The 8,753-nt window shown below is 45.7% G+C and overlaps 1 long non-coding RNA gene across 1 annotated transcript; it reads right to left on the reverse strand.

The window, feature by feature from the left end:
- Positions 1–1,377: 1,377 nt before the first annotated feature.
- Positions 1,378–5,295, reverse strand: LOC309351884. Its single transcript, XR_014160977.1, has 2 exons — positions 4,981–5,295; positions 1,378–4,798 (listed from the first exon to the last, which is right to left on the reverse strand). It is a non-coding gene; the product is annotated as an uncharacterized lncRNA (long non-coding RNA).
- Positions 5,296–8,753: the final 3,458 nt, after the last annotated feature.

The raw sequence follows: 8,753 nt of genomic DNA on the forward strand, positions 1-8,753 counted from the left end.
ATAAATAATAAATTATTATTATTATTATTATTATTATTATTATTATTATTATTATTATATAATAGATGAGCCTCATGGTGGCTTCCAACTCTACAAATCTATGATTCTATGAACAAAGTGTTCCTTTATATCTACAAAATTTAAATGTCCACAGACACTTCATGGGCACGATCCAGCTAAGTGCTTATGCTTTCCTACTGAAATCAAAGGGGACCCGCCTCCCCACCCTCAAGCGCTTAACCTTTGCAGGTTTATGCCCAAGTCTTAGCAAAGATATTTGCCGCTTTTGCATTAAAATGTGGAACATGTATATTTTCAGTAATGATCTGCCAGAAGCCTTCATCTGCCCCAGCTGCAACAAAACATGTCTCTCCTGCGTCAGTCTCTACAGCCACAGCAGGTGCTGCAACCTTCCAACAATTTGACTTCACCCCCAAAGGTGCAGTCCTCCATTGTCTCCCGAGAGAGATGGAGGCCAACAGATCTGTTGTGTAAGCTAATATCTATTAGGCAGGATAAAGGAATGTTTTTATTCCTTTAAAAAAGTACATTGCAAAAGAAGAGGAGGAGGAGGAGGAGAGATGGGGAACCCTATATCCATGTATCCCCCAGCTTCCAGGCCAAATTAGTCCTGGGAGGGGTTCCACAGGGCCAGTTTCCTCAAGCCACAGCCAGCTGCCTGATACCTGACATAGCTATAGGGCAGAAATTCAATTCATTTCATAATCCAGGCAAACCTACCCTATCTGCACTTTTGAAACATGCACTGAAACGCCATTTGAAATGCACACTTCTCTAAAATTTGCCTTGCAGTTTTCAAGTCAGGTAATGTGTGCACAAATGCACGTGCTCAGGTAAAAAAAAAAGTGTTAAAATGCATGAATTCATAAAAATAGCATGAAGAAAGTTACTGCATTGGGATACATTGCTTTGCAAACATGTGTATATTCTAGGAAATTGCATACATAACATGCATTTTAGGAGACGTGCATTTTAGGAGAACTGTGCACTAAAAGGCTGGTGAATTTTAATAAGAACTACTTTAAAAATAAAAAAAATCACAAACCGATGTGGAAATGTGGGAAATGGAGCTAAAGGCTGGAGGAACAGGAAGAAATTGAAATGAACAGATCTGCTCATCCCGAACATGATTGTAAGGTAAGGAAATGACTGTGAAGGAACAACAGGGAGCCTTAAAGTGCACTCCTGAGTACTCCTTGGGCAAGCAGGGCTTCCATTCAGCAACTATTAAGCTGGCACAGTTAAAATTGCTTACTGAGGAGTCATTCCACTGGCTTCAATTCAACCTGCTTTGATGAAAGTAGCTTGAGGACTATGCCCAGTGACTTGAAGGGAATGAAGTCTCTGAGAGTCAGGTGGGTGTTGGAATGTATTTCTTTATTTAAAAATGGCAGTGTACAAGAAAATTGTTACATAAAATTATCACATCGTGAAATATGCAACCACTCACTGAATTTCATACTTCTCCAAATGTTGGGACACCATTTCTGTACTTTTAGTGAAAGCATGTCTAGAAATCGATACTTTGCATGAAGACATTTTAAAACCTGTACTTAAATGGGGATTCCCCTCCCAAAAATAAATAAGTAAAGCGGAAGTTATTTCCGCTGATTTCAGTGAGGATTTCTCCCAGTTAAGGGAGTATAGGGTCTCAGCTGTAGTCCTATACTGCTTTGCTCCTGCATAGAGTTTCATTAGCCCTGCCTTCCCCCTGATTTTATCAGACTGCATTGAATTGCAAGGAGTAGCCTTGTACATAATTATCTAGAAGATGCTCTATAGTGCAAGCTTTTGCATTTTTACTGAGAATTAAGTCCCATTGTTTCCAGTGGAAATTATGCCCAGGGAAATTATGCAGAATTGCACCCCTATTGGGGAGATTTCAGCCAGCAAGTAAAAAAAACTCTTACATCATCTGTGCTGACTTCCTAAGGTAAAAGCACATTATTTACACAAACCTATCCCTCAAAGAACTCTGGAAATTGTAATTTGGTGAGGGTGCTGAGACTCTCCAGTTAAAAATCATTCACTCCCCACAAAAAAGAATTCCAGATTCCCTAGGGAGACAGGATGGTTGTTGAAACCACTCCAAGGCTGAAAACCTTTGCATTCTTATCTAGGAAGAAACCACATTGGGGACATAAGATTTACATAGCCATAGGATTGTGCTGCACATTTAAGCTCTGGCAGGCCCTGGATCGTTCTACAAGTTTAGAAAACTCTCAGCATGAGTTTCAAGTAGGCACTGCACAGATTGCGAGTCACCATAGCAAATGCAATATATATTGTGACCTGACAGGTGATTGGCAGCCCCCCTTAGCTCCAGGCAGGCAATATAAGCAGCAAAGGGGAGGGGAGTTAGTTTAGTGGATTGTGTTTGGCTCGGTTGGCCACAAGTTGTGCAAGCCTTGATTTAAGGCCCATGACTTCAGACAACCATTTATCAACTGGAAACTTACTACAGCGTTCTGTGCAAAGCTATTTGGCCAGTCTGTCCATGTTTAGCCTTCTGCCAAGGGGTGAGCAGAATGTCCCCCCCCCCCCCGACACACCTTTCCACCTGCTCAAAAAGCTGGAAGGACAGAGGGAGGGGAGGAATATTCTCTTCCCACTTGGCAGGGCATTGCACTATAATAAAGAAGAGCAACAAAGAATCTTGTGGCATCTAAAGATTTTTAATGGATTTTTTTATCACACGGTATGTGTTCATTGGCTTACCAATGGCCGCCTATGTTACTAATTACTGGGTCTTTTTGTAAATGGCCACTGCTAGTAAGACAGTTACCATCGTCTGAATTATTCTGTATTGCATTTGCTTTTGACATCGCTGTTCACAAGGCATCCCCAACCCAACACCCAACCATGTATATACGTACCTGCAATGCAGGATAATACTTTCTAAATCTGACGAAATGGACTGTAATCCACAACAGCTTGTACTGTAATAAATTTGTTAGTTTCTGCAATACCTACTTTGTAGCTTCTTGCTGCAAAAGACTCGCACAGCTACCCCTTATGGAAATTGAAATAAGCAAGTTTTCTTTGGGAATTTGGATTCTCTCGTTACTCACTTTTAAAATGGGACATGTGTGAATTCACTACAGCCAAGAGCATTACAAATCTGTATTTTAAATACAGGACCAAAACAAGGGAGAAGACATGTATGTCATAAGGTTGTTACCTTTCATACAATGTTCATGCATTTGCTCAAGGTATTGTTATTGTTTAAACTATGCAATTGTGATAGAAAATAAACAGACAAGAATAAAATATAAAGTTTTTAGCATGAGAAACCAGCAGCAAAACATTTATTTGGTTCTAACATACATCCTAAATATTCCGTCCCAATTATTAGTGGAGTTTAGTGTCTTACAAGACAAACACATTTTTAAAAGGTTTCCCCACAGTTGTTGTTTTTCGGACAGGCCAGCCAATTCACCTAAGGTTGCCATTCAAAGGGTGCTTACCTAGAAGCAAATTATGCAGAAATCAGTGGGGCTTACTCCTGTGTCAACATGGTTAGGGCTCAGCTATTAATGATTAAGCAGCTGTGTATCTCCTGTACACTAATCCTGCACTGGCTTCGGTGTCAATCTGGAGCAAACCATCAGGTCATCATCGGAGGGCAGCTTAAATAAATTTAGCAGCTCCGAGAATGCAGGATTCCAGTCCTATGGAATGTTCTCAGGCAAGTGCCGTGGGAGACTTTGACACACACTTACTTCAGTACTTCAGTTCCACTGAAACCGGCTGACGTACAAGAAACTGTTCGAGGGTAAGTAGCGTTTGAGGCTGTAGTCCTCAAATTCCTTCCTTCCAAAGGAGGTCTTAGAGACTTTTGCCATGGAGGCAACTGGGAGGGGAGGAGCAGGTGTCATCATTCTGCAAACGCAGAATGATTTATCTGCTCTCATTTTGGCAGCCATTGAACCAATCTGTTGGCGCACACAAAGGTGCATGTGGGAACTGGTCCTATACGCCCAGGCGAACACACCTTCCTTTCGATATAGACCGGAATTACCTGTGGGACTTGACGGCTTGCTCACCGACTCTGCACCAGCCCAAATTGTTCCAACAGGATTTTTTGTCCTCATCTCGTCTCTCCCTCCCCCCTCCCAATCTCGCACTCTTTCTATTTCTCACCCATTTGACAACAACCTGTCACACCCCCTAACTTACTAACCAGCGGAATTATTCTCATAGAGTGTCTTACACCTATCCTACTCCATATTATAGAACTGACATCCATGAGGACTGGAAACTTATTTTTTAAAAACACCGTTAAAGCTGATTTTTAATCCCTGAGTGCAGCTTGCTTCGCTTCCTATTAAATCTGAAAGGAAAGCCCAATTTCTTTGCTTGATCGCTTACTCCATTGGTTACAAATTTTGAGGGATGGGTTAAAAGAAAACCAAACCCCGTCCTGAATTTCTCATCTCCAGGGCAGCTTCGCCACGTTCAGTGGGATGCCTTTGCCGGTGGCTGTCGGATGGTGTCCTTTCCCAGGTCGGTGTGTCCCCCTCCCTCGAAATGAAACTTTTCCTCCAGTGACTGCAGCCTGAAGTCCACAGGGCAAGTTCTTTCGCCTCCTCCTTTTCCAGCTGGCGATGCTCAGGCCGCCCGGGTCAAGTGGTCCTAAACATTTCACAATTATGCTACAGAACTGTTGAACTGTTAAGAACCACTGCACCCAGCAGGCTTAGGTATCATTTGGAGAGGAGGGGGGGTCGGGAGGAGTCGTTTGGTGTCCCCACCCGCCTGCTGCATCTCCGGAGACCTGCTTAAGCCGGACAAAACAAAAGCGAGAGAAAAAAGACAACAAAGTCAAAAGAGGGGAGAGAGGGGGAGAAAGAAAAAAAAAAGAAAGCACAGACAGGCCAAAGACAAAACCCTGTTGATCTCACCCTCCCCCCCCCCCTCCCCAAGCTAGTTGCGCGGTTTGCAGACAAACCCACTTACGAGGTGTCCAAGCAGATCCTTGGAAAGGGGGAGGAAATAAAATCTCTGCGCCCAATTCCTGCGTAACTAGGAAGGGCTGGAGAGGCAAGAGGGGCGTGCGGGGGTCCCAGCTCGGATGCAAACTGAGCACCTTAAATGCCATTATCCTCATGGGACACTAAAGCGGAGCTGGAGCCACGAGGTGCCAGGAAAGCAAAAGTTTCTGTGTGTGTGCGTGTGTGTGTGTGGCCAGCGCTGTCTTCTCGCTCGCCGCCGTCTCCCGGTGGAGGCAGGTAGAAAGGTAGGCAGGTAGGCAGGTAGCAGCAGCAGCGTCTCCGTCCCGATCTGCGCTCAGGCACCTCTACCTGCCCCGCCTTATATACCTGCCCCACTCCTTCGCCGTCCCCTGCAGCAGAAGTCAAGAATGCGGCCCTCGCCCCTGCCACGACCTGTTTTTCCAGGCGGCCTTTGCAACGACAGCAAGCCAAGTGGGTGGGTTGGTTGGGCGATGATGTCGGCGCGAGGCTCCTTTCTTTCCTTTTTGTTGTTGTTGTTGTTCTCCCCAAGCGATCATCATCTGGGGCGGTGTAAACGTCAGCAGCCAGAGAGAGAGAGAGAAAGAAAAGAGGGAGAGTCAAACCTGTTCTGCGCTGTGCGTTTCTGCAGCCGCCACCGCCTCCTCCCCAGCTGCTGCCAGGTGCGCGCTGAAAAGTTTTGTCACCGGGCGGGGAGCAACTGCTCAACAGGTTTGGCAGAAGCCGAGGGTGGCTCCTTAAAGCATAAGGAGCGGGGGGGGGAGAGGGGAAAAGGTGAGGTTTTTTTAAAGGGGAGACTCCACCCTGGGCTTTCCCCGCGCACGTTCTCCTTGCCAGGAAGAAGCTAAAGCGAGAGTGCGGGTCTCCAGGTAGCCAAAACGGCGCCGTGACACCCACACAAGGGAGGTAACTATCAGAAAGCCTGGGAAAACCTAAGGTTTGCAGCAGGACAAAAACAAACTATGTTGTTGTTGTTTAGTCGTTTAGTCGTGTCCGACTCTTGATGAACCCATGAACCAGGGCACACCAGGCACTCCTGTCTTCCACTGCCTCCCGCAGTTTGGTCAGACTCATGCTGGTAGCTTCGAGAACACTGTCCAACCATCTCGTCCTCTGTCATCCCCTTCTCCTTGTGCCCTCCATCTTTCCCAACATCAGGGTCTTTTCCAGGGAGTCTTCTCTTCTCATGAGGTGGCCAAAGTATTGGAGTCTCAGCTTCATGATCTGTCCTTCCAGTGAGCACTCAGGGCTGATTTCCTTCAGAATGGATAGGTTTGATCTTCTTGCAGCCCATGGGACTCTCAAGAGTCTCCTCCAGCACCATAATTCAAAAGCATCAATTCTTTGGCGATCAGCCTTCTTTATGGTCCAGCTCTCACTTCCATACATCACTACTGGGAAAACCATAGCTTGAACTATACGAACCTTTGTTGGCAAAAACAACTATAGAGATTGTAATGGGGCACCCAAAAACAGGGCAGTGATGACTGGACATGCTTGGTGGGCTCTGCCTGCTGGTTGTTGGGTGGCAGGGAGGCGCAATGCAATAGAGCATAGCTGGCTAGCTGTCAGTCAACCTGAGTAGGGACAGAACAGAAGAAGAGTCTTGGATCAGGCCAGTGGGTCACCTTCTTGTCCAGCATCCCATTCTCACAGTGGCCAACTAGAAGCCTCTTGGGAAAGCTGCAAGCACAACAGCACTTGTGATTCCCCACAGCTGGTGCTCAGAGCCACACTGCCTTCAACAGTAGAAGGAGAACATAACCAAAACGCATTCTGCGCTGCAACATTCTATGTTGCAGCATCTTGCTGCAGGCCCCATTTGCTATACAGTGGTACTTCGGGTTACATACCCTTCAGGTTACATACGCTTCAGGTTACAGACTCCGCTAACCCAGAAATAGTGCTTCAGGTAAAGAACTTTGCTTCAGGATGAGAACAGAAATTGGGCTCCGGCGGCGCAGCAGCAGCAGGAGGCCCCATTAGCTAAAGTGGTGCTTCAGGTTAAGAACAGTTTCAGGCTAAGTACGGACCTCCGGAACGAATTAAGTACTTAACCTGAGGTACCACTGTACAACAAGCCATGCTCGAAAGGAGTCTGAGGTGCATTTGATACCCAGAACCATTTCCCCACTACCCACAACTGCACTCGCAATATCTCCTGTGGTATTAGTGGCTCCCCTCCCACTTCACCTTCCGGTTTTATTTAAATTGAACTATATTTATTATTGCACTTGTATTTTGCTCCAAGGAGCTCAAGGGAATGCACATGATTTTGGCCACTTCCCATTTAATCCTCAAAACAACCCTGTGAGGTAGGTTGGATTGAGAGATGGCAGCTGGTCCGGTGGACATGTGAGAAAATGAAACAGTTTTGGGAACAGATTTATAACGAATTGAAAAAGATATTTAAATACATTTTCCCAAAAAAGCCAGAAGCTTTCTTGCTAGGCTTGATGGGAGAGGAAATAGAAAAAGCAGATCAAAGGTTATTTATGTGTGCTACGACTGCTGCCAGAACTTTGTTAGCCCAAAAATGGAAAGTACCAGAATTACCAACAATAGAGGAGCATCAGACGAAGATGGTTGATTATGCGGAACTAGCAAAACTGACCTGTAGAATCCGAAATCAGGAGGAAGCAAAAAGATTGGAGTAAATTTATGGAGTAGATAAATAATAACTGTAGAAATTTGAAGACTCTGGCAGGACCGAAATAAATCTTATGATGTAGATAGGATTGGATACAATAAGAAACTGTGGAAAAGTAATTGACATAAGAAAACCTGTTGAAGGGAGGGAAGGAAGTCAATGCTCAGCAGAGTGTGGGGAAAGAATGTGGGTAAATGACTGTTGGATTTTACTGTATTTTGTTTGTTTTTATTAAATGAAACACCAATAAAAAGCATTTATTAAAAAAAGAGAGAGAGACGGCAGCTGGTCCAAGGTCACCCAGTGAGTTTCATGGCTGAGCAGAAACACGAATCCTAGTCTCCCAGGCCCAGTGCACCCCAAAGTCCCCTTTTTCCAGCGCTTGGGCTATCCAAGGGCACCCTGCTCTCCCCGCCCCCTCCAAGGCAAACCACCCGTGTTCTGCATCCTCCCCAAATGCATTTGTCTGGTGTCCTTGAACCACGGCAACTGGTTTTACTGGATGGAGGGTGTATGTGAATGTGTAGGTGTAAGAACGTCTGGAACATAGACTACAGGACAAAAGTAATAGTCACGCAGATCAGTCCACCCACCTTTGCCTCTGGCCACACCACCAACTGGCCTGTGGCTCCCAGGAAGCTGCCCTCAAGGGAACACAGTCTTCAGATGTCCCCCATCCTGGCATTAAACAGAGTTATGGAAGACTGAATCACATGTGTATGTAATAGCATAATAAGAGTCCTGCTGGATCAGGCGTGTGTCTCAGCTAGTCCAGCATCCTGTTTTCGCAGTGGCCAGACAGGTGCCTCTGGGAAGCCTATGGGCCAGACTCTCACCCTTCCGTGGTTTTCAGCAACTGGTATCCAGAGGCATATTCTATGTACAGCTTCTGGCTTGTCATCACAGCCCCTTTGCTCACCAGTTGAGGCCCATTCACACACATGTTTGCTCAACATGCAAGCAGTTTTTGCAGTGCAAACTAGACCAGGGATAATTCATGCAAGTGGTGGAGGCGGTGGGATTGTGGCAGCAGGCAGGTTGCACCATGACACGCTACGCATATCTATAGAGCATCTGAATTGAACCAAGCCATGTAAAAGTGTACAGAG

The sequence above is a fragment of the Podarcis erhardii genome (assembly GCF_964252035.2).
Source record: "Podarcis erhardii genome assembly, chromosome: 1".
Lineage (NCBI taxonomy): Eukaryota > Metazoa > Chordata > Lepidosauria > Squamata > Lacertidae > Podarcis > Podarcis erhardii.